Source organism: Peromyscus maniculatus, chromosome 1 (genome assembly GCF_049852395.1).
Source record: "Peromyscus maniculatus bairdii isolate BWxNUB_F1_BW_parent chromosome 1, HU_Pman_BW_mat_3.1, whole genome shotgun sequence".
In the NCBI taxonomy this organism is placed as follows: Eukaryota; Metazoa; Chordata; class Mammalia; order Rodentia; family Cricetidae; genus Peromyscus; species Peromyscus maniculatus.
In genome coordinates this window covers 173489739-173515477 of record NC_134852.1, presented here as the reverse complement: position 1 = coordinate 173515477, position 25739 = coordinate 173489739, and the positions used below count along the sequence as shown (strand labels likewise).

The 25739-nt window shown below is 40.4% G+C and overlaps 2 long non-coding RNA genes across 3 annotated transcripts in view; one reads left to right on the top strand and one right to left on the bottom strand.

Moving 5' to 3' along the window:
- Positions 1-282: 282 nt before the first annotated feature.
- Positions 283-8843, bottom strand: LOC102921055 (uncharacterized protein C9orf57). 2 transcript variants are annotated; one of them, XR_013047823.1, is made up of 5 exons: positions 8705-8843; positions 8155-8294; positions 4997-5119; positions 1262-1397; positions 283-693 (listed from the first exon to the last, which is right to left on the bottom strand). It is a non-coding gene; the product is annotated as an uncharacterized protein C9orf57 (long non-coding RNA). The 2 variants fall into 2 exon arrangements; XR_001579355.3 differs by having other exon boundaries at positions 283-1397.
- The window catches only part of LOC121822850 (uncharacterized), a 60034-nt gene continuing 43109 nt past the window's right edge, over positions 8815-25739 (top strand). The window contains exons 1-2 of the long non-coding RNA XR_006064134.2: positions 8815-8929; positions 11230-11393. This is a non-coding gene — a long non-coding RNA (uncharacterized LOC121822850). The remainder of the gene's footprint in view (positions 8930-11229; positions 11394-25739) is intronic.

The window sequence follows — 25739 nt, the reverse complement described above, 5'->3', positions numbered from 1 at the left end:
CAACCCTGGTGTAGAAGGAAGAACTAAGGTGTGTCCTGCCCACCTACCTCAGGTCTTTGCTGTTGGGGTTCGCTATTCCCACAGGCCTGGCTTGCTGATTTGTGGCTTATTTTTTATGGGATCTGCTAGTTTCTCCCGTAAAATCAGGCTGTGCATTACTCTGGTTCCTGTGAGGTAATTCACTCATCAGCATACTTTTTAATGTGGAAATGTTTAGGGAGATGATAAACTAAGTAGAGATTATGTGTTTGGTTTATTGGTGGAAGTATTAAGACAACTCTACATAGTTAAAAGGGGGGTTTATTTTGTGGGGGTAACTTACAAGTGAAGGGATAGGTTACAGGGTCTGGGAAAGGTGTAGCGCAGTCTGGCAGTGTTCCCTGGAGAACTCTGCTCGGTCTACCTCCAGTGTCCAGGATCCAGGAACCAAGAAAGCCAGCACATCCGGATATCAGGTCTTAAGGGCTCCTGTCTCGGCCCCACCTCATAGGCTTGACAGTTACCGGAAGCCTCAATGGGGGTAGTGCTTCCAGGTCAAAGCTGAAACAGCTACCCACTACACAGGTTTGACTTGGAGAACCGTGGACATTTTGCTTTTCCATAGCCTTACTAACACCACAGCAAGTGGGGATGGAAGGAGAAGCAGGAGAGATATGATGGCGAAAGGATTTTTTTGGTTGGGAGTGGGGTCAACTTGACACAAGTTGGTGTCATTTGAGAAGAGGTAGCCTCAGTTAAGGAAATATCTACATTGGTTTTTTTCTGAGGCCAGGTCTATGAGGGCATTTTCTTGATTTCAAAATTAATGTGGGAGGGCCCAGCCCACTTTGGGTGGTACCCTTCCTGGGGCACCTGGGCTATATAAGAAAGCAAATGGAGCCAGCCATGAGGAACAGGCCAGCAAGCATTGCTCCTCCACGGTCTCAGTCCACTTCAATTCCTGCCTGCAGGTTCTGGCCCCGAGTTCTTGCTCTGATTTTCCTCAGTGGTGGACCATGACTTGGAAATATAAGCCAAATAAACCCTTTCCTCCTCAAAATGCTTTTCATTGGAATATTTTATCATAGCAACAGAAACAGCTTTTGTGACACAGAGCTCCTGTGAGACACCTTGGAGACCGTGGGGGAGTTGGAGGATATGGACATAGTGAACGCCGAAGTCAGTCTCTGACCATGGTCCAAAGCACCTGCAACACAGAAGCTGCCATCGCGAGAATAGGCGAGGCTTCGGGGCTGGCTGGCTAGTCACGTGACAAGGATACAGCCCACTTCCTCAGAAGTTGCACAGGGGCCGGTGGCAGCAGTGAGAAGAGCGGACTTCGTAATGCCTCACGACCCTCTTGAAGCACTCCGATCTGTCCTCGGTGCAGCCTTTAATTGAAAACCACTGGATTCCACCTGAAGAAAGAAGAGATGCTGAGGTGGGTGGAGCTTTAGGAAGGTGCCACCCACCTGGCCTTGCGTGCTTCCCACAGTAGACAGGTAAAAATAAAAGACAAATGAAATCTCCAGCTTAGACACGAATCTAGACTTCCTACACGAGGACTGGCTTCCTCGTCTCACCTTTAAGAACTCCCAGGTAAACTGAGCCGCGCACTTTGTAGAACACATGCTTTGGAGCTGTAAAACGACCACAGCTTTCTGCTTACGACTGCTGTTGTCTAGACATGTTGGGCTATGTTAGTTGTGGGGGAGCTTGCTCATCACCACTCCCCAGCATCACTCCGGTTTGTAACTTAATCAAAAGGCTGGATCTGCACAAGGTTATTCTAGTAAGTGCTTCCTAGAGGTGAAATTTTATCATACATTACTCCACTATTTTTTTGGCTTTGGCTTGTTTGTTTATTTATTTATTTATTTGTTTGTTTGTTTGTTTGTTTTGAGACAGGGCCTTGCTATGCAGTGGAGGTTGCCCTGCAGTCCTCAACCCTCCAGCTTCAACCTTTCGGGTTTTGGGATTGCAAGTGTGTACCACCATACCTGGCCTTTCCCCCTTGGTTAAATCACGGTACAACACCTGCAAATGGGCAAAGTGAAAAGCAAATTCCAGTTGTCCCCTAGTTCTACTGCCCGAAACTTCAGATGTCTCAAGAAGACTAATGAGCATTCCCTGAGCAACAAAGACAAAAGGGATTTCTCAGCCAGAGATTGGTTTTGCTTCCCCAATCCCAGGATGTAAGCTATCGCTCAGAGATTTCTGCTGTCACAGTTGGGTAGGGTAGCAGGGTGCGTCTGTTCTGGGCATCTAGGAAGAAAGGCTAGGGATGTTGCTATACTCTCCATCATCATGAAAGACGTTCCTGTCTTGCTCACCACCCTGTCCTGTGACAAAACACCTGAGGTAAATTGAAAAGAGGAAAGGCTTGTTTTAGCTCGCAGTTTCAAAGATCTCAGTCTATGGTTTCTTGGCCATGTTGCTTTTTGGCCTATAGTAAGTAATATGACCGTAATGGGAGAGCATGGCCAAGGAAGCCACACACTTCATGGTGTCCAGGAAACAAAAAGAGCATAAGACTGGGAACTCAGTATTCCCTTCAATAGCATGTGCTCTGGGACATAACTAACTTCCTTCCACTAGGACCTACCTTCTAAAGGTTCCAGTATTTCCCAATAGAGCTAAAGGCTGGAGCCCAAGCCTGTAAGACATGGACCTTTGGGGGACATTCGAGATCCAAGCCTTAGCAACTATCCCCCACAACAAAGCATTAATCTTCCACAACTGCCACTATTGGCAATGTTTAGAAGCTGTTGATAAAGCCATATTAAAATGTAACTTTCAATTCTGTTTAACCCCTACCAGTGGAAAAATCATAAAATTTTCAAGATACTGAACTCCTCTCATATAGCAAAGCTATTCCAGGTCATTGATCCACCACAGGCAGTTCTAAGTATTTTTCTAGGCTAGCTTTCAGGCTCTAATCTATGCCTAGAATCCCTTACTTCTTAAATTGATGTCAATATGAATGCCTACATTTCAGGAGTAGAAGAGCGATGTCAGAGAACCAATGTCCTCAACTCTGAGGGGCTTTGGGACCTTTCTCCATCAATAATAGAGAGGCTTTGAACAGCAAAGTTCAAAGTTACAAGGCAGGTAGGCTGTGAAGATTGACAGAGGCCAGACACTTCTTAATACCAGTCCCCTTGAGGTGGGAATTGTGGCTCTTCCTCTCTCTTGCATAACTTTGATGTCCTCTGATTTTTGTTTTCCTTCCAATTCCATGAAGTTTTGCTTTGCTGATTTCTATTTATATGTAGACTACTATGTGCATAAATTTGTAATTGGATTTCATCCCATTTGACAAAGGTTGGATATTTGCCCATATTAACAAGTAGATATAGCACATGCTACATAACAGACAGCATTGCATGGTTTGGATACAACATAGCCAACTGCTTCCTGTATGTGAGCATTTAGGCTATTTATTAAAAGATTTTTGCTTTATTTATTTATTTATTTATTTATTTATTTATTTATTTATTTATTTATTTATTTAGTGTGTATATGTATATGTGCAATTCTCCTTTATATAATAAGACATATTTGTTATCAGTCTTTTGGACTAAACATGTTAGGTTTTTTTCTGTCCTTCACATTGCCTTGTTTTGACCAGCAAGGTTAAACTGCTTTTTGGTTTGTTTACATGTTGATATTTTCTGTGCCAAGAATTACCTTCATGTTTTATTTTTCCTGATAGTTTGGTGTGTGTGTGTGTGTGTGTGTGTGCGCGCGCATATATGTGTGGAGCTCAGAGGTTGATGTCAGGTATCTTTCCTCAGTCTCTCTCTATGTTAGTTTGGAATGCTGGGTCTCTTTCTGGGATTGGAGTTCATTGATTCGGCCAGGCTGGCTGGCTAGTGAGTTTCATGCATCTGGCTGACTTTGACCCCAGTGGGATACAGGCACACACAGCCAGGTCTGTCTTTTTTATTTGGATTCCTGGGGTCTGAATTCATTTCTCCATGCACTTGACTGAGCCGTCTACCCAGTCCCTAGCTCATCTTCTAAAAGGGGATTTTTAGAAATTCTGTATTTTTCTGTATAGATAATGTTTTTCTGTAATCTATTTCTTTTTATTATTTCCAGTCTTCTACATTTACTTATCATTTACCATTATCATTATTTTACGAATTATAAAATATGAACACATTCAAATCAATTGTGTTTTTCATGACTTTTGGGTTTTGAATGTTAAGGGGCCTCCTCTTTTTCAAACTTGAAATGTGTTCACCAGCATTTTCTTCTAATCTTGTCAGCATTTGTTTTTTGTGTTTAACATGAAATCTGGACAGTTGCACAGGAGCCTGCATTGAGAAAACTTTGCAAATAATCTATTAATGTTTTCTGAGATGTGAATGCTATAAATGAGGCTACATACAGATTTGTTAATATTTTTGGGGTCAAAGTACTTGTATTTGAATCTTGGCTATCATACTCATTTAACAGTAACTATGTAAAAATTATTTAATCATTTTGCGCCTACAATTTTTCATTAAAAAAATGGAGCTGATGGAGAGATGACCCAGAGGTCTTACAGAAGACCCAGGTTGGGTCCCTAGTGCTCACAGGGTGACCCACAACCTGTAACTTCAGTTCTAAAGGATCCAATGCCCTCTTCTGGCCTTCAGAAGCTCTTGCAAACATACAATGTACATTAACCTATACATGCACACACATATCCATATATGAATAGTATATAAACACAGCTTTCAAATGGGATAAATTTAAAATGGGATAATGAGCTATGGACATAGCTCAGTTGTTGAGGAGTTGCCATGTGTATAGATTTGGTTTCAATCTCCAGCACTCAAAAGATAAGAAGAAAAGTGAGTGAGGGGTTTGGGGTAGGGAGATTAGTAATGGGATCCATCCGGGTCATATTGTTGCATGACTAGAATAATGGAGTCCTGGCCAAGCCCTCGTTACGACATTGGGCACACAGCCGGTGTTAGCAGATGATATACGGATTGTCTCGGCACTTCTAAAGATCAAGACTCACCTTTGGCAAAGCTCTCCTTTATACAAAACTGACCAGGCTTTGTTCTGCAGGTTCCGAGGTTTAACAGACATCCATGGAATGGGATGGAGAGATTGCATGACCTGCAAATCACACCTCCCACATCTCCAAGTACAGCAAAGAAGGGGGAAATTGTGATGGAGATCAGAGAGAATGAACAGAGCAAAGGGAGAGCGAGAAGGAGAGAGGGATCCAAAAATATTAGTGAGTTTCAACTTTAAAGAGTAAGCAATGCTTAAAAAATTGATTATACAAATCCACATAAATTGAGATGATTTCATTTTGAGAATTTTAAAAGGGAAATTTCAAAGCATGTGCTACATTAATGAATCAGAAGCACCCTGAACTGACAGAAATCAGAAATGAGGACACTTTCTTGGTGCCTAATTAAAACATCAGTTACACCAGCCACATACCCCCAGCTAGGTCTTCATTTCCAAGCCTAGGATAGTATATTATACACCTGAATATTCATTACTTGATTAGTGCATATTTATTGGTTATATTTAGTACTCAAATTCAGTTGTTGTTCAATAGTATTGCTCATTTGATTATGTACAACTAGTTCAGAGATTTATGGACCTAGGCAGTATCTAGAATATTAGTTCCCAGTTTCCAAGTGCATCAGATGGAGGTAAGTGGCTAAAATAGATTTAAATAGATTTCCATGTACCCAGAAGAGTTGAATTAGAATGCATGGGAAGTGTAGTCCACAAATCTGCATTCTAGATGTGCTGCACTAGTTGATGACATAGAACTTGGACGCAGATGTCTAGACTGGTGCTGGAGAATAAGAACTATCAGTTCAGGAATCTTCTGTGATGACTCCTGCAGGGAGCCTTGGCCAATGACAGAAAGCTTGTTACTGTTAAGAATATCCCAGACGGTTCAAAGACTCTCGGGAACTGGGCCAAAATTTGTCCTAGTGTTCATACTTTCCCTTTCAACTTTTCCTTCCTTCCTTCCTTCCTTCCTTCCTTCCTTCCTTCCTTCCTTCCTTCCTTCCTTCCTTCCTTCCTCCCTCCCTCCCTCCCTCCCTTCCTTCTTCCCTTCCTCCCTCCCTCCTTTTCTTTCTTTTTGTTTTTTATCCCCCCCCCCCCAATAGGATCTCACTATGTAGCCTTGGCAGGTCTGGAATGTGCTTTGTAGATCAGGATAGCCTTGAACTAACAGAGACCTTGTTGCCTTTGCCTCCTGAGTTCTAGGATTAAAGGCATGCATCACCATACCTGGCGATGTTTTAATATATAATCTTTTAATATATAATCACCACTGCCATGTTACTTTTTTTTTTTTACTATAACTCATATAATAACTTACTAGACATATGGTGCAATGTATTTTTAATCTTTCTTTGCTACAACCAAGGCGACTTTCAATAGAAAACAGTCTGGTAATGAGATCCTTTAGTCAGATCAATTAAAAATATATTTTTGTGTGGATATACATGTAATAATGACTGAAGCCATGAATTTGAAGGAGAAATGGGGTGGGTATATGGAAGGGTGCAGAGGGAGGGAAGGGAAAAATGTTGTAATTAAAATAGAGTCTCAAAAACCAAAAACAACAACAATGAAGAGTGGGTTTTATGCCTAGGAATCTGCTAAGCAATTTAGATGCATTAGTCCAATCATTTAAAAATAAATATGCTTCAGCCAGTTCCAGTATTTCTCCCAAAACAAGTCTTAATAGCTTTCGTAAGTGGAAGAGATGGAGAAACAAAAGCTTTTTTGAAACCTCAGCCTGGTTCTTGGCAGTAACTCTGAGGTCCCGAAGCTGCCAGCCTTTCATGTGCCCCAGGCCTTCCCTCACCTCCTCCTGCGAAAGATCTTGGTTCTTCCAGGTCAGCTGCTGCCTGGGTTACTGGGCCAACTGCTTCTCAGGGAATCCCCAAGGGAGCTTTTTTCTTGGGTTTATCATCACCCAGTCTTCCAACCAGCTCTTAGAGACCCCCTTCATTACCTAGACCTTCTTTAAAAGCACAGGAGGACTGAGGCAGGAGCTTTCATGAGTACCAACAAGAACACTTCTTTTGATGCTGACTTTTATTCACTGGTTCTCACATCTTGCTTTATGTACAGAAGAAGTAATACAATCCTCTGAATTATTTTAAAATGTATATTTTTATTATTAATATTTAATTAGCACACAAAGACATGGGCTTCATTATGACATTTTTTTTTTTTTTTTTTTTTTGGTTTTTCGAAACAGGGTTTCTCTGTGTAGCTTTGCGCCTTTCCTGGAACTCACTTGGTAGCCCAAGCTGGCCTCAAACTCACAAAGATCCACCTGGCTCTGCCTCCCGAGTGCTGGGATTAAAGGCGTGCGCCACCACCGCCCGGCTCATTATGACATTTTTATATATGTATATCAATGTTCATATTCACCTCTTCACTACCTCCCTCATCCTCCACCTCTTCTAACTGGTCCCCTTCTGCATAAATGGTCTCCTTTTTCTCTCTGTCTCTGTCTCTCTCTCTCACCCCCCCCCCATACACATATGAGTGTAAAAATCTAGAATCCAAAGATGAAGAAATACAAGCTATTTGTTTTGGGTCTGGCTTAATTTTTCTTAACACTACAATCTCTAGCACCATCCTTTTGTGAATCACTTTTTCATGATATCCATGTCACTGAAGATGTTTACTCATGCTGTTTCACCTTTCATATGCTCCTCTCCTTTCTGGAGGAGATGTATAAGTAGAAGATGCAGCACAGACCCGAGCTGCATCCTGTATTTAATGAGAGAAGTATAGGAAATAGAAGGTCTGTGCTGCATTTTCTACTTATACACCTCTTCCACACACTGTTTACTAATATAGTTCCTTCCTCTGTAAAATGAGAAAAACCACCTGATGGGTAGTGAGGAGTACATGAATTAATACAGATGAACCTTTAGAATAGAATCAGCTCACTAACTGATCTTGTTCTCAGCATCTAGAGGCTCACAGTGTCTCATAGAGAGAGAAGGTAATTAACCCAAGAGGAGGTTTGGGGGCAGCAAGAGAAGGCAGCTTCTGCAACTGGACTTTCCCAGTCACCTCACTCACGTCCACCCTGCACTCAAGCGTCTTCCAAGTAAGTTTCCGTTTTCTTAACCAGCTGTCCCTCCACTGAACTCTTCCTTTATCGTCACTTACCACTTAAGAGGCAGGATAAGATCAGAACCTCTGCAATGGCAGTCCTTCTCATGCTTAGATTTACAGGCCAATGAAAGGTAGAAGGACAGGCAGGTCCAGCCATCACCTCTTCCTGAGGAAGACCGAGGAGCGCATGGTGGCTGTGTAAAGAGAAGATACTGGCTGAACCACTTTTTCTTCTCATTAAGAAAGTATACATACGTTCTGTGAAGGAGGAAAATTTTAAGGCACCCTTCTCTATAAAAATAACTGTAAAGCCATTTCTAGTTCTGGAATTTAGATGTCTTTTTCTTAAACCAATGCCTCGGTCTCCCTTTACTTGTCCCTTATACTGTTGCTTCAGCCATAATATGAAGTGAGGCCAGTGATGCTTTTAGGTTGACGTCTTCAAAAATCCTTCTGTTGTTCAGAGGGAAATGTTCATTTTAGCTTCACAGACTGAAGCTCATCGCAAATGGTCATAGGCACAGGGGAAGGTCACGTGATAGCTGAGGGCAGTGCTCATTAAGTCATCAGAGTTGCTAAAATGTGACTAGTCATCCACACCTACCTTTCTCGTGGCAATTTGCCTTGTCTAAATGTCTTTAAAAGGTCTGATCACAGTGAAAGTTTCTAGTGAACGAGGTGAGCTGTAACTGAAACCAACAGCCTGATCCTCTAGATTCTAAACAGTTGAAGCAGTAAACAAAGCCCAAGTAGGAGCACAGAGAAACTGCCCTTAACATCGTCATCTGTATGGAGTACATTCTCCTTCCTCAGGAAACTATCAGGCCAAGTGAGCCTACTCATTGTAAAGTGGCCTGACACTATAGATTATGTAGATTGGACACACACAGCTCTGTGGACCCACCACTTAGTGCAGAAAGTACTCAGCTTCTCAGCTTTCCTTTTTTTTTTTTTTTTTTAGTTCTTGCTGGGGTTTAAAGCCAGGGTCACACACATACTTATCATATACCTACCCACTCACCTACACTGGAAATCCTGATTTTGATGTCTCTGGAAAAATACCAAGGAATCTTTAGATCAAAAATTTGATCAAATTACAGAAGCATTTCGAGTTTAAAAATAATGTTTATTCTTTTTTATAATGCACAGGCCCAAATCAGTAGATTATTCTTGAAATAAATGAAAAATTTAAGAACATTGGAGGCTCTTTGCCACCAAACCCCATGCCATCCTCGTATGTAAGTAACCCCATTATTAGGATGCCATGTATTTCTTAACAAATTCTATACCATGGTTTATCCAGATGGGCTCCTTTTATGCACATCTTCATCATTTACTTATAGCATGGAATGATGTGCCATATTGCTTCCAGTGTTGCCTTTTTAAAAATAATACACTCTACTTAACTTTTCCTTTGTACTTCACTCAAACATATAATGATAATCTTCTTAAGTCAATTTTAAAATCTGCTTTAAAGTTCCCACTGATCTGAATCTTGGAATCAAGGGAATGAAAAAAAAATATGCTGCTACAGACGTCATAAAACACACAAATATTGTCTGTATGGCTGAATGATTATCCATCAGCTTTGCATGGATGTGGGTGGTCACCACTCAGATCAAACATGCAATGTCTTCTCCTGTCTCAGAGGTCTGCTCATAATACTTTTTAAATTCTCCCTTCTTCCCCAGAAATAATCTCTATCCATCCTTTTTAAATATTATTGATTAATGGTACCTGATCTGATAGGTTTATACAGTATATCCTGCTATTGACTGGTACATCATTATTTTGTATCTATCCATCATTCCTAACTCATAACAATGTCCATCCCTACATTCCAAAACACACAGTGGTCACTTTCTGAGGCCTAATGTTCTATAATGTTTTTCTTGTTTTCACTAAAAAATATTGTGTGTGTGTGTGTGTGTGTGTGTGTGTGTGTGTGTGTGTAATATATATTAATAAGAATCTTGAGTCAGAATTAGCAATAACAATAACATGAACCTCATGCAGATTTTGTGGAAATCAAAAAGGAATGACCCAGGGCAAAGAGCTCTCTCTGCACATTGCCTGCTGTGTCATGAGGAGCTCGCTAAGCCTGTTCTATGGATGTTATGATGGTGACCAGGGGTCAAATAGTTTTTCTGTTACATAAAAATGTGTTGGTACTTCCCTAAGCATGGGAAAGCAGATCTACCTTCTTAGGAGCTAAATGAGCATGGTTTTGAAAAATTTCAGCAAAATTCTCTTGCTTAAAAAAATTAGAAAATTAAATTATGCTTAAAGGAAAGGATATTTGGTGTCACAAATCTCTACAAATAGGCCCATGACTAATACCCAGGAGTTATTGGTGGGAAAGTGTTTACTTTGACGAAGCAGATGATTTCACCTTCATTCAAAAAAGCACATTTCTGATGCCAGCTCATTAAGGCCAGAGAACAGCTTATAATGACTTTTACACTAAAGGAAAACCTGGAAAGGAAGCAGAAGAGAGAATATCATTAATTCCAAGCTTTTTTGTAGTCTAACCCCAATGGTAAGGTCTATTACCTAAAAATGAGCATGGCACATTGCTCACTAAATGGATCCGACTGTCCTAGAAAACATTTGTGAATGCTTACCAAAGGTTAATGTCTTTGTATCATTGAATCTATTCCTAAGCATTTGTTCTGAAGATTGAACAAAAATAAGAAGACAATGACTAGTATCTATAAAGGGTCCCAAATGGTGAGGTATTGAATGGGAGGCCTGGTGAGGAGAAATAAGGATGAAAAATAAAGAAGACAGCAATATCTGGGACCAGGAGGTCTTGCCTAAGTTGATGACTTATGCCAAGCAAGTTGATGAAGTACAGCATCATATATACTATTTGCAGTGGGCGGGGGCAGCAGGGGGAGGTCAGCAGAGAGCTAAATCAGACAGTGTTGGCAAGAAAACATACATGGGATACCTCAGACACAGCTGCCCTGAGACTGATAACCACAGCTCAGGAGGAAGAACTGGGTCATCAGAAGCCACGACCTTGACTCCTGTGAGGCACTGGCTCCAGCCTCAGATTGGTCTTGCCAAGTCCATTCCTGGATAAGGACACAAACTAAAGTTCCCTTTGTCCATTTTTTTTGTCAGATCTTCAGAGAGTCTTGAGTCAGTCTGGCTCCTCACAGTATTACAGCCCAAATATAAGGTGAATGACAGCGAGTCCACACAGTTGGTGGGAAGCTTTGCAGTCAGTCAAGAGCTGAAGAAGTCTATAGAGTGAGGAAGCAGAAAGGATGGCAAAGAAGCAACAGGTGAGAGAAGTGTACGGTGATATTTTATTTGTACTGAAATGTGATTTTATTTGTATGTTAATAAATAAAGTTGCCTGGGAGTCAGAGCTAATAGTAAGTCATAGCGGAGCTGGGCGTTCGTGGTGCATGCCTTTAATCCCAGCACTTGGTGGGCAGAGCTAGGTAGATCTCTGTGTGGTCAAGGATACAGCCAGCATTGGAGACACACGCCTTTAATCTCAATACCAACCATAGAAGACCTGGAGGTCTGTACAGACAGACAGTGACGAGGTGGTCATGTGGTTGGGTTTACAACCAATGAGAAGGCAGAACAGAAAGTCTATATAAAGACAAACACACAGGAAGTAGGTCTCTCTTTTGCTAAAGAGGCTAGCTGCAGCAGGCGGGTAAGGCTCTTATCTCTGATCTCTTGGCTTTCTTCTTTGCACTAGTTCTGTGTTTCTTATTTAATAAGACAGTTGGTTACATCTACAGAAGTGCATGGACCAAAGGCTCCCCAGGTAACTAGGGCTCCCTATTGTAACCCTGGAGGTCTGCGGAGCAGTTAGGACTAATCTCTGCCTATACTTGCTCCATAACACTTTACAAGACTTCTCTCTCTGGTATGACATTCAGTGAAGAAATGTCCTGCCATCTCCTTTTTCTCAAAAGAGGCCTGGTACACTATGGATGCATGCTTGTGAGTAGAGCTGTCTCTCATGGGAAGAGTTAGGGAGATGAATCCCAGATGGACCTCAGCGTGGCTGGAGGTGGTAGGAAGGAGGTGAAGGAATGCTGTGGAAAGGAAGGAAGGCAGGGCTTGTTTTGGGTTGCATGTGGGGAGAAAGAACAAAAGCAGGAATGAAGGCTGAGGTTTAGGGGTTTTGACTTGGGCCATTGTGCAGTTTGTCATGATATTAACTGAAAAAGTGAAGTCAAGTGAAAAATAAATTTGATAGGAAATTCATGAGCTCCAGTTGAGATGATTTCAAGTAAAGACACCAAGTAGCAGGTGGCTGTGAGCCTCAATTTCAAGAGAGAAGTCAGCGCTAGAATATAAATCCAGTGGGTTACTTGAAGCATGTATATGAGACTCAAGGAAACTGCCTACTGAATGCTTATAATATGTAGAGGGGGATGGATTTTTTTTTGCAGAGCAGAAAGTAGTGATTCAGAAACTCTTGTTGGCTACATGACCCTTAAATATCATCAATGGAGGCGTTGGGGATTTAGCTCAGTGGTAGAGTGCTTACCTAGCAAGTGCAAGGCCCTGGGTTCAGTCCTCAGCTCTGAAAAAAAAAAAAAAAAAAAAAAAAGAAAAGAAAAGAAAAGAACATCATCAGTGGAAAAACACAAAACAAAGCTTGGCAATAATCAAATGAAACTTCTATGAAACCAATGGAAATATTGTGAGGTGAGGAATACAGAGGAGCCGGGGGCTCTCTCCAGAGCTCCATACTTCTTGTGGTGACTATTATGGACTGAATATACATGTTTCTCTCAAATTCATGCTCTGAAACCCTAAGCCCCAACGTGACTACACTTTGAGATGGGCCTTTACAGAGGCAACTAAGATTAAATGACATTGCAAGAATGAGGCCCAGATCCTACATGATTAATTTCATTATAAGAAGAAAGCTTGCCCTGGGTCACCTCCCAGTCATAGTCAAAGGAAAGGTCACTTGAGGACACAGGGAACAGCAGCTAGAGAGTCCTCATCAGATATGCAGTCTGCAGGAACCTTGGCCTTGTAACTTCCAGACTTAGGAGAACATTACTGCGATGGCAGCCCACCCAGCCTGCGGTATCTGTCAACAGTCCTACAGCCTGAGCAGGGATGCAGTAAACTGTTGTGGAATGTTATCTCAAGATGTGCTACATTTGTGTGCTGCATAATATTTGTTTAATGATGCAAAGATGTGCTACATTCTTTTATGTTGCATTTGTTTAACTTTGTAAAGTTGTGTTACTTTGCCTGTCTAAAACATGGGATTGGTTTAATAAAGAGCTGAACATCCAATAGCTGGCAGGCAGAGAAAATAAATAGGAGCAAAAGAAGAAGAGGGAGGATGGAGAAAAGGAGAAGGAGAGAGAGAAGGACTCCAGGGGCCAGTCACCTAGGCAACCAGCCAGCAATGGAGTAAAAAGGGAAGAAAGACATATAGAATAAAGAAAGGTAAAAAGCCTAGAGGCAAAACATAGGAGAAGAGAAATGGGTTAATTTAAATTAGAAAAGCTGGCTAGAAATAAGCCAAGCTAAGGCCATGCATTCATAAGTAACAATAAGTCTCCATATATTTATTTGGGAGCTGAGTGGTGGACCCCCAAACAGCAAACAAAACAGCAATAACAACAACAAAAACCCAACTACAGTGACAGTCCAACAGCCTGAGCTGATGATGCAGTGAACAGTCCTGCAGCCTGAACAGGTAGGTGATGTAGTGAACAGTCCTGCAGCCTGAACAGGTAGGTGATGCAGTGAAGAGTCCTGCAGCCTGAACAGGTAGGTGATGCAGTGAACAGTCCTGCAGCCTGAACAGGTAGGTGATACAGTGAAGAGTCCTGCAGCCTGAACAGGTAGGTGATACAGTGAAGAGTCCTGCAGGCTCAGCTGGTAATGCAGTACACAGTCCTGTGTGCTCTCATATGTTAGGTACTAGGTAGATGTGGCCTTGAGTTTGGAGGCACAGAGGGATTTGGAGATGAAGTGTTAGGTCAGTGCAAGTACTAGACATGAATGAACTAAAGAGCACCTCATTTAGATGGAAAGCACAGAAAGGGCTATGTCCCTGGTAAGCAAGCTAGTGAGCTAGAAAAAGAAAATCTATCCCTTACAGAAGAGCATCATCCATGATGCTGCATGGACCATTAAAGAGCAAATGACCACACACCCAAATTAACTCTGAAAATAACTAGACCTAAAGTCTACACTATCTCAGTGAACTTCTATACAATTAGAGTAGCCTTCTGAAGCTGTAGAGCTTCATGTTATATTTTATACTTTCACTATCATTTTTTTGCACTTGTCTGATTAAGTGTGTGATTTAAAAAATTTTCAAGTTCTTTACAATAACCTTTTGTGTGTGTGTGTGTGTGTGTGTGTGTGTGTGTGTGTGTGTGTGTGTGTGTGTATGTGTTTGAAACAAGGTTCTTCTAGGTAGCCCTAGCTATGCTGGAACTATTTCTGTAGACCAGGCTGGCCTCAAACTCACAGAGATCTGCTTGCATCTGTATCCTGAGTGCTTGGATTAAAGGCGTGCACCACCCCTGGCCTACAATAAACTTTTAATAATAATAAAAATAAAGCAAACGATACCCTCTGCAAGACAGACAGCAATAACACCAACAAAATGCCATGTATTTTCCCCCAAAAATTTCTTCCATGGACTTGGCATAATCTATATTGTTTTCATAATCTTTAGAAATATATATATAGACAAAGAACTGAAGTTTAAAATCAACTGCAAGAACCAGGCACAGGCTTGTAATCCTAACACTTGGCAGGCAAATGCAGAAGGCTTTCAAGTTCAAGGCCAGACTGGGCCAGATAAGATTCTGTCTTAAAAACAATTCCAAAGAGGGAGAAAGTAAAAAAGACCATAGAGCCCCCAGGAACAGCAATACCAGTGTAAGTCTTCCTAGGAATACAACTGCTTTAGTTCAATCTCAGAATTCCTGGATACAAAATCCATGCAAACTTGAAACTCACAAGGAAGCCAGCTACCACTAACAATGGCTTGAGAAAGGAGGAGTCAGGCCCAGAACAACCATCTCTATAGATTTAGAATTGCTGGATACAGAATCCAAGCTGAGACATTATATCTTAAGTTAGATGGGGTGAGGGGCATAAAAATCTGAAACAGGCAAAAGAGACCAGCACAAGGAGCACATAGTGCAAAAAGGCAAATAGGATTGCCAAGAAGAAAAAGCACAATTGTTTGCCAACAAATGCTTGCTGAGCATCTGCCGTGTGACAGGCGTCCTCCTGGTAACTGGGTTCGTCACGGGAACAAAAGAAATGACAAGTATTTATTTGTCTCATGCAGCTTGCTTTCTAGAGTAAATAAAATTTCAGTTGGTGGAAGGATAATGTGAGAATCCACGGAAGTCTGGGATCAAGAATTTATTAAGGGATGAAACGGAAATAACACACTCGGGAGTACAGAATGAAGTGATACTGCTGCCTCTTTGTCTACCAGGGAAGGATGATGGGGAAAGCTCTGGACCAGGTCACCAAGCCATGGTGTCAGGAAACCTTCCATGTTCAAGAGAGCTTGTGTGACCCTCCTCCTTAGTTCTTATCCAGTCATGTACCCAAAGAAGACCATGCCCATAGGGCTTGTCACCTCAATACCATTGGCTAAATGGATTGAGCTCCCACAAAACCTCCCCCCCCTTTTTTTTTTTACCTAATTATGAAGGTTCTAATCCTAATATAAAATGCTATACAATAAGAACAATTATCAAGTATTGTCCAGAAGAAAGAAAAGGGAATAACATAAACAAAAATGGAACTGCAACCAAAAAGAACAGCATCAAGCAAGAAACACATACTAGATGTGTCCAGACCGTAGGTAAATGGCAAATTACAGAGATTACTCCAAAAGTTGTCCTTTCCTGAAGAGTCTAAGTCTTGTACCTAATATGTCCTTAGCTAAGATTCAAGTGGATTGTAACTGTAACTATCTAGTCTTCAACCCCATCAAAGACCTGAGAAGGAAAGTAAGCAAGTAACTTTCAAAAAAATGCAAGAAATGACAGAAACCACCTGGCCACCTGGACAGTCATCCAATGTTTTTCTGCAATGTTGGGACATCTAACTTTGCCTGGAATATCTGACAGACCATTTTCAGAAGCAGGAAAATTTGAAGGACTGTCCTACCCTGTCTTGGCAAGGTTCAGTAGTTACTTTTCCTTGTGTCCTGCTTGTCTGGATTGGACAAAATGCTTACTGTCAGCAGTTAAAGCAAGGGGAATTTTTTGACCAATAAGCCAGTTTTGCTAAGAAGAAAACAAACGCCATATGGAGTGTCTTCAATGTCTATCATCTTCTCAGGAGTAGATTGATGCTGCCAGGAGCAGTTGTATCTCACATAAACAGAATTCTAAGTTACTAAAACATTTAAATGCCACATTCTGTAGGTCTTTGAAGTGCTTGAAGATTATCTATCTTGTGGAATATATCTCTGCACACCTAGAAAACTAACTAACATGACTATAAGTTTGACAAACATGGGTGACTACTAACCTGTAATTCTTATTAACCTATATAGACTAAAGTTTCACATTATAAAAATAAATAATCTGTAAACATGTGCAGTAGAAAGACAATGACCTTAAAATTGTGATAATATACAAAAATATGTTAACCAGAGGTAAAAAGTATGCTGCAATATGATAAAAATAACCTTAATTTGCATCAATACACAAAATATCCTAAACAGATATAGAAATATATATACAGAATGACAAAAATAATTTTATATTTGTATCAATACACAAAAATATTTTAAACAGAAGTAGAAAAATATATACAATATAACAAAAATAATTTTGAATTTGTATCAATATGCAAATTATCTTAAACAGAAAAAGAAAAATAATTTTACATTTGTATCAATATATGAGAATCCATACCAATGCAAATTATCTAAAACAGAGAGTTGCTTTTATAGTTTACAAGTAGATATAATAACATACCTTATTATCCTATCATATCTCTCCCCCTTTTTTTCTATTCTAAATGAGATTCCTGAGTCTAATCTTTATTGTTCCATCCCCAACCCTGTAACAACTTATAACAAACCCCTTACAGATGACACTTATCTATAACCCTGAGAAAAACCAAAAACCATCCACCTCACCTGTTGTGAGAGGGGGTGTCATTTTCTTATAATTATTTCCTGATGTCTGGAGGGCAATGGTATCTCTATGGGATCCTAAAAGAAAACTAAAACAATGGGTAAGTCTCATGAGGTCTAGCAGTAACATTTGTAGCCAGTCTCTGAGTAATGGGTAAAGCTTATCTGAAGTTCTGGCTAGAGTGGTGTAAGAAGGTGGACCATCTCAGCTAGCCATCTTGTAATTGTCCTGAGCAGTTTATAGTCCAAGACTGATCTCTGAGTGCCCCATGTTGGATTCCAGGTTATGCAAGAATCCACAAAAGTCTGGAATCAAGAATTTATTAAGGGATGAAATGGAAATAAAACACTCATGAATACAGAATGAAGTGGCACCACTGCCTCTTCATCCACCAGGGAAGGATGTGGAAAGCTCTGGACCAGGTCACCAAGCCATGGTGTCAGGAAACCTTCCATGTTCAAGAGAGCGTGTATGACCCTGCTCCTCAGTTCTTATCTGGTCATGTACCCAGAGCAGATCATGCCCATAGGGCTAGCTACCCCAATACCATTGGCTAAACAGATTGAATTCCCACAACAGAAAGACTGAAGAGCAGTTCATGTAAGCCAAAGTAAGAATTAGTGAAGTGGAAAATAAATCAAAGGACATAAGAGCATTTGCAAAAATACAAATTCCTGGGCATAGTGGCACACACAAATAATCATAGCACTGAGGAGGCAGAGACAGAGGTAGAGGTGGTAGGATCTTGGCAAGTTTGAGGTCATAGTAAGTTCCAGGCTAGCCAATGATACCTTGTCTAAAAAATAAATAATTAAAATAAAAACCAAGCCAAAACAAACAAATAAAACCTCCAAGCAACTTACAAATAAGTAATATAAAGATTTGAAAAGGTGGGATGGATGAAAGGGCAGAGTAAAATGATACAGTGGCAAAAGGAACCTGGAAGAATATGAAAAACGATTTACAAAGACTTATTGGTTGATGCTTTTGTCAAAGTGATGATTATTCAGACCCATCTTACAGAAATAAGATTTTCAAAGTAGACAGAGATAAAAGCATAGGAGTGATAACAACATTGACAACTGAATTCAAGGATGGGGCACAGGTGTAAGGTAGTACCTTCAAGGTACTGAGATGAAGCAATTAGCTGCCCAGAATAGACACTCAGAAAGACCATCTTTCAAAAATGAAGATCATTTATACAGAGACTTCAATAAAAATTAACTATTGCTCCAAAATAAGACTTGTTCCAATAACTTCTGAAAGTTGTATTTCAAGAAGAAAGGACATAGTACTGGGTGTAGTGAGTAGCTCACAGTTATAATCCCAGCATTGGGAAGCTAAGGCAGGAGGATTGCTGTGAGTTCAAGGAAGCTAGAGTTACATAGTATCAAGCTAGTTATGCTACATATGGACAATCTGTCCCCCAAAAATAGACAGGCAGACATACAAACACCCCCAAACAGAAATGATACCCGATGATAGTTTGAGATGTAAGGCAAAACCATGGGGGGGAAATTCTGGTAAAATGAAGGACAATATTGATGACATTAAATGCTAATAATATTCATTATAAATTTAAAATTTAGAGCAAAAATACAGTCAGATTACATAAAAAAAAGCAGTAAAATAACTTGTTAAAGCATTTCCAAATCTTTGTATTTGTGTATGAAGCAGGCAAACACAGTGTTCCTTTAAGCTAAGTATCTTTTGTATTATAATGACCAAGAGAAATAAGGACCTATCTTCCAACCAGTAGAGAGAAATGAAATGAGAAGTATAGTCAGTTTAACTGTAACTGGGAGTTTAACTGTAACTGGGAGTTTAACTGTAACTGGGGGATGAGAAGCATCAAGTAAGAACTCTTAAAATGCTAATAAAGGGGCTGAAAGATGGCTCAGAAATTAAGAGAGAATACGTCTCTTGCAGATGACTGGAGTTCCATTTCTGGTACTCATGTTGGGTGGCTTATAACCAACCACCTGTGTTGTAAGTCCAGCTCTTGGGGATCTGATGCCATCTTTTGGCTCCTACAGATACTACACATATATGGTACACACAAAAACAAGCACGCACACACATGCATTGAAATAGAATAAAACTTATTAAATGTGCTAATAAAATAAAAAAATTTAAAAAAATAATTGTCAACTGTGAAGTCTACATCCAGAGACAAGTAACCTCCTTTCTGGGTGGAGCTAGAAGCAGAAATTCTCAAAGGAAGGAAATCTAGCAGACTTGCTCTGAAAGACATGCCAGTTAACATTTGGTAGAGTCTCCGAATTTGAAAGTAAGAGCATTAAAAATGACAAATATTTGGATGAACACAATAGGTTTCTTTCTTTCCGCATATGATACATATGATATAGTTGACACAAAATATATAACATAGTCTGGTGGGAATGTCAGCAGTTCAAGTTTGAAAGGCATCTGCCTTTTCCTTTTAGTGGCAAAATATTAGTTCTATGTAGATCAAGGAAGGTGTGTATACTGCAATTGCTATAGCATCTACACTAACAATGACACCAGAAAATTCAGCCTCTTGACAATCTATTAATAGAGCATGTAGCCACATCATCAGCAGAGATGGAAGCCCTGCAATTTTTTCATAGTATATGCTGAATGTTCACAACGACAGACCATGTAATACTTTGCATTTGTGTCTTTTATAGCCAGGCATACATGCCTTTAATCCCAGTACTTGGGAGGCAGAAGCAGATACATTTCTGTAGATTTGAGGACAGTCTGGTTAACATAGACATGGAGGCCCACAGAGGCTATATAATGAGACTTTACTCAGGGTCAGAGAATCTGAGCTTGCTTTACTCAGCAGGGCTGCATAATGGGATGATTTGACCACAGACGTGGTTACCAGGTGTTTGGAAGGGTCTACACTTGGCTATACAGTGTGCTTTGATCTTGCAATGGGGAAGTCTTTTGCCCCTCCCCTTGGCATATTATAAAAAGCCCTTTTGAATAAACAAAGAGGCTGTTGGGTGTTGACCTAGGCCCTCCTGAAGCTATCCTGTGCCTGTCTTTCTCCTCATTGTTCAGGTCTCTCTTTCTACCCTAATATTTCCTATTTCCTCCCATGCAAGAACCCTTCGATAGGTGGGAAGCAGGTCAGAACTGGTCTTTCACAGACTCTCACACATAGAGAGTTCCAGGCTAACCAGGACTACCTAAGGAAACTCTACCTAGAAAAAAAAAAACCAAACAAAAAACCCCCAAACCATGTCTATCTTGCGTATGAAAAGTCAAGAAAAGATAGTTCCTACAAAGAATAGGGCCAGCTATATGGAAGAAAAACCAACACAAAACATCTGAGCCTACCTCATACTTTACAAAAACTAAAATGTATCATGAAAATATGTGTAAAACATAGAAGTCTATCTTCCAAAAGAAAACAGAAAAAAAATCAGGATCCATACAATAACTATTTTTTTTAAAAAAATTTATTTATTTATTATATACACAGTGTTCTGTTTGCACGTATCCCTACAGGCCAGAAGAGGGCACCAGATCTCATTACAGATGGTAGTGAGCCATCATGTGGCTGCTGGGAATTGAACTCAGGACCTTTGGAAAAGCATGCAGCATTCTTAACCGCTGAGCCATCTCTCCAGCCCCATACAATAACTATTAAAAGAAAACCTGATAATGTGTATTCCATTAAAGCTAAAAAACAACAACAACAACAACAACTGTATTCTATAAAAGATAGTTACAAGATTGAAATGAGAAGCTATGAAGTGGGAGAAAATATTTGTAAAATTTTGTTTGATGAAAACCTTGTATTAAAAAAATAAAAACTTTTAAAACTCAGTGATACAAAATTAAATAGTTCAGTCATTTTGCTTTTTAATAAAATGGGCAAAAACCTGGAACAGACCTTTTCTTTCTTTCTTTTCTTGTTTTTTGGGGTAGGGGTTGGGTGTGGAGACAGGGTCTCACATATGTAGCCCTGCCTGTCCAGAGTTCCCTATAAAGACCAGACTGGTCTCAGACTCAGAGATCCACCTGCCTCTTCTCTCAAGGGCTGGAATTAAAGGCATCTGCCATCACTTTTGCCCCCAGAAATTTTTTTCTCCTTTTTTTATTAAGAGATTTTCTATTTATTTTACTTACCAACCACAGATTCTCCTGTCCTCCCTCCTCCCACCTTCCTAGCCTTCCCCCCAATTCACCCTCCATTCTCACTTCCTCCAAGGCAAGGTCTCCCATGGGGAGTCAGCAGAACCTTGTACATTCAGTTGAGGCAGGTCTAAGCCCCTCCTCCCTGCACCAAGGCTGCACAGAGTGTCTCACCATAGGCACTAGGTTCCAAAAAGCCTGCCTATGCACTAGGGACAGGTCCTGGTCCCAATGCCTGGGGGCCCCCCTAAACAGATTAAGCTAAACAATTGTCTGGCTTATCCAGAGGGCCTAGTTCAGGACCATGGGGGCTCCTCAGCCATTGGTCCACAGTTCATAGGTTTTCACTAGTTTGGCTAGTTGTCTCTGTACTTTTTCCAATCATGGTCTCGATATCTCTTGCTCATAGAATCCCTCCTCTCTCTCTCATCAATTGGACTCCTGGGGCTCTGCCTGGGACCCAGCTGTGGATCTCTGCATCTTCTTTCATCAGTCACTGGATGAGGGTTCTATGATGACAGTTAGGGTATTCAGCTATCCAATCACCAGAGTATGCCAGCTCAGGTACCCTCTCAACCATTGCCAGTAGTCTATGGTGGAGTCATCTTTGTGGATTCCTGGGGACCTCCCTAGCATTCTGCTTCTCCCTATTCCCATGGTGCCTTCATTTACCATGGTATCTCTTTCCTTGTTTTCCCACTTTGTTCCTGATCCAGCTCAAACCTCCCACTTCCCTAAACTCTCATTCCCCTGTCCCTCCCCTCTTACCACTCCCACCCCCAGTTTGCTCATGTAGATCTCATCCATTTCTCCATCACAGGGCAATCCCTGTGTCTTTCCTAGGGTCCTTCTTACTAGCTAGGCTCCCTGGAGCTGTGGATTGCAGTCTGGTTATCCTTTGCTTTATATCTAGTATCCACTTATGAGTGAGTACATAACATATTTGTCTTTCTGCATCTGGGTTACCTCATTCAGGATGATTTTTTCTAGTTCCATCCGTTTGCCTGCAAACATGATGATGTCATTGTTTTTCTCTGCTGAATAGTACTCCATTGTGTATATATACCACATTTTCTTTATCCACTCTTTGGTTAAGGGGCATCTAGGTTGTTTCCAGGTTCTGGCTATTACAAATAATGCTGCTATGAACATAGTTGAGCATGTGTCCTTGTGGTATGATTGAGCATTCCTTGGGTATATTCCCAAGAGTGGTATATATAGCTGGGACTTGAGGAAGATTTATTCCCAATTTTTCTGAGAAGCCGCCATACTGATTTCCAAAGTGGCTATACAAGTTTGCATTCCCACCAACGTGTAGGAGTGTTCCCCTTGCTCCACATCCTCTCCAACATAAGCTGTCTTCAGTGTTTTTGATCTTAGTCATTCTGACAAGTATAAGATGGTATCTCAGAGTTGTTTTGATTTGCATTTCCCTGATGACTAAGGATGTTGAGCAATTCCTTAAATGTCTTTCAGCCATTTGAGATTCTTCTGTTTAGAATTATCTGTTTAGCTCTATAGCCCATTTATTAATTGGGCTGTTAGGTATTTTGATGTCTAGTTTCTTGAGTTTTTTCTTAAAGAAAATGCACAGGCCACATCCAACCTCCGGGCCCAGCCTGGGTCACACATTCTGTGTGTTGATCAGTCTGGTAAACGTAGCTCTCACCCCTCAGCAAATAATTTTCTACTTTGAGCAAATGTAGACCACTGCAGAAATCTACAACTGGTCAAAACATAGAGAACAAGGGGCCATGGGGTGCTCACCCACAGTTGATACATCTCCAACATAACCCCTACACCAAAGATCCAGAGAACAGTATGGAAGAGAAGGCAGAAAACTTAAGGGCCAGAAAACAAGCATGTCTTCTGTAATAATAGTAATTAAGGACGAACAGCTTATGAATTTTAGAGGGGGGTCATGGAAGGAACTAAAAAGATGGTAAAGAGGGAGGAAAACAATGTAAATACAATATTCACGTACAAAATTTTCAAAAAATAAAAAAACTTAAAAATAAAACATACAGATGACAAATCAATGTATGAAAAGAAACTCTACATTGGCAGTTACAGGGGAATGTTATATGGGGTCAGAGTTACAAACCAGTATACCTGTCAACATGCTGAAGCAAAGGAGATATAACCTGACGGTAACCAACAGCAGCAAAAACAATGCTCCCAAGAGTCTCATTCATTGCTGGTGTGAATGTAGGGTAGTTTACTCTCATTGGGAAACAATTTTGCAGATTTTATGAATAATCAGGAACATATACTTATTATGTAACGCAGCCATCTAATTCTCGGTTATTTATTAAAGAGAAATAAAAACTTGCACCTGAATCTTTATGGTAGCAGAGTAGTGAATGATCAAGCCATTGGTATAGCCACATAATAGAATACTATTCAATAATAAAAAGTAATGAGCTGTTGATACATGGCCAACATAATGGACATCAGTGTCATTATGATGAATGACAGAAAGCTATATCACAAGCACTGCCTACTTTTTGATTACTTTTAAGAATGTCTTAGTGACATTCCAGAAAAGGCAACACTATAATGGTTGCCAGGAATTGAAAGTGAGCTGAGAAATTGACTATAGAAAGAGGGCATGGAGAAACTTTGCTGGGGATGAGTGTCAATCAAGCTATTTTGTCTTCTGTTTGCAGGAGTCATTCACAGGCTACACATTTGTCAAAACCCATAGAACTGTACACTAAAGGAGTGAATTTCAATAAATACTAGCTAAAATTATGGTGAAAATAGCATGAGTGTTGTTTGGGAGACATATTGGGAGTTAAAAGAAACAATAAGAGGGGCTCTAATTTATCCTGGGGAGTCAGGGAAGACTCTGAAGAAGTGCCCTTAAGTTGAGCTGTGAAAAAGGGGATTAAGAGAGTTGGAGAAAGAGGATTTTAGATGAAAGAATGGTCATTTCCTCTATATCTGTGAGTTATGCATCTATGGATTCGACCAGCCATGCAGCAAGAGTTGCATCTCCATTAGGACCCCCAGAAGGTGCTATGCAGACTGATGGGGAAACATAGTCAATAATCTTACTCAGCTGTGGACCCTGTGTGCTCTAACACTGTCCTCACCAACAATATACGCCCACTGGTGCAGTAGTGACATTTCTGTTTTGGGTGTAACCAACTGCTTTTTTAAAAATTGGATTTCAGGTCTAATTAATGGGAGTGAACACATGTACTGTAATCATGATCAAAAGCCTATGTATGGGAAAGTCACAGGCTCTGGAGGGGGAATCTCCTACTGTTGTTTTCTAAATGACATTTGGCCTAACTATCTTCTAACTTACATCCATAGGCCAGTTCTACTTTCAGCCTTGGGCAAAATAAACTTGTTCTTTTTCAGTGGATGACTGTTAATGCAGTGACTCATATATGGTCAAAGTGTAAAGAATAAGTGACATTTTTACTCATCTATAAAGGATATCTTTCTGTTTGTGTTAATATTTCAATAAAATACAGTTTTGCTAATATAGAGGTTTTAGTGAAATTTCTAGCTCTACATCCAAATACTAATGGCCTATATAAATATAATTAATAAGCTACTACAAATAAAAGTTAATCAATGCCATTTGTAATAGAAATAAAAAATAAATAATTTTCGAATAAATGCAATAATATATAAACAAGACCATTATGAAGATTTGTAAATATTTATTGAAAGCCTGTTAGTTCTTTAGGGCAACTGCCATAGTTTGAACCTGAAATGGTTCATATTTTGAGTATGTGCTTTGAGAGGCTATGGAATCTTTAGGAGTGAGACATTGCTCCTGGAAGTAGTGTGGGAAAGGAGGGGGGCTCTGAGGTTACCACTGGCTTCTGGCTCTGGATTTACTTTCCTTCTTGGTCTATCATATGGGAAAAGACTTCACTACATGCTTCTTGGGGCATGAATGAACTGTGCTTCCATGCTCTCTCTCAGACTCAGTGGACTGAGAGCCTATGAAACCAGGAACTAAATTCAGTCTTTCCTGCCTGAAGTGGCTTCAGTCAGGTATCATGGTCACAGCAACTCAAAAGACCTAATTTAGCCATCATAACTTGGCCATAACTTATCAAAAACTTCTTGGCTTACGAGAACAGAAATTATCCCTTACAGTTCTCCGTGTCGCAAGTGCAGAGTCACGATGCTGTCAGGCCACCCTCTGCTCTAAGGTTCTAGAGAGTCCTGTGCCTCAGACAACCTCTGGTGAGTCTCGCTTTCCTGGGGCTTGTGATTACAGGACACCAATGCTTCTTATCTCATAATGTCATGTCAGAATTTTACCTGTTTTAAAATTACACACACACACACACACACACACACACACACACACACACACACACACACACATTACGGTTTCCA